The following is a 1,009-nucleotide window of genomic DNA, read 5'->3' on the forward strand; positions in this document are numbered from 1 at the left end:
TAGTGAGTAACGCATTATACACAGCACGTACTACGCATATCTATTTAATGATTAACGCTTTGACATGGGAATTCCCCTATTATCCTCCAAGAAATAGGATATATTATTACAAATACTTTCTAGGAATAAGGCAACGAATACGAAGAATAAAAACAAGATTAAAAATTCTAATCAGCCAATTGAAATATGGTAACGAGTACAATTAATGAACTGGAATTGTGTTAGAATGAATTGCAAATGAAGATGATAGAAAAAAGAAGACGAGTCATCAAAGAAAAACGGAAGTCGAGCCGATGACAGGCCGGATACCGGAAGATAAATTCAGTCAAAGGAATAAGAATTGTTATCATCAGAGGAATGTGTCAACGCAGATTGACCTCATTTTTCGTATCGATAATTAAGAAAAGTTACGTATTTTAAATACGAATAATCATTTGTCAAATTTTATTATTTGAAAAAAAAAATGCATTTTCAGTTTTAATTCTTTAGTTGAAGAAATATAAAACGAGAACAATCAATTGATTAATACTGATGTCTAAGATAACAAAATAGTAAAAAAATATATTTTTCAGAATAAAATATCAATCCAAAATAGCTTAATAATCATAATAATTGACAAATGATTGAATTGAAATTAATCTTATAAAAAAAGAAAAAAAAGAGATCTACTCACTTTTCAAATCGGCGATCGATAAGACAGTTGAATTATCGTAAAAGAATCGTGACACATTTCCGGTTTGTTGCAACGTATCAATCGTACGTTTCCACGATGTATCATGATGATTGTCGTTTCTGTAATAATCCTAAGTTAGTTTGAAGATAGTTGAAGAATCCTGGTTCAAGTTTTCGATGTATATTCCGATGAAAACACGTGATTCTCGCGAGTGACTTCTCTTTTTTTCTCTTTATTTGTTTCTTTATATCTCACCGAATTTATCTTAGGTAATCTTTGATAAGTGATTTTTCCCTTTCGATTTATCTTGATTTTTTTTTTTTTCGATCAGTCGCC

The sequence above is a fragment of the Apis dorsata genome, unplaced genomic scaffold (genome assembly GCF_000469605.1).
Source record: "Apis dorsata unplaced genomic scaffold, Apis dorsata 1.3 scaffold_74, whole genome shotgun sequence".
In the NCBI taxonomy this organism is placed as follows: domain Eukaryota; kingdom Metazoa; phylum Arthropoda; class Insecta; order Hymenoptera; family Apidae; genus Apis; species Apis dorsata.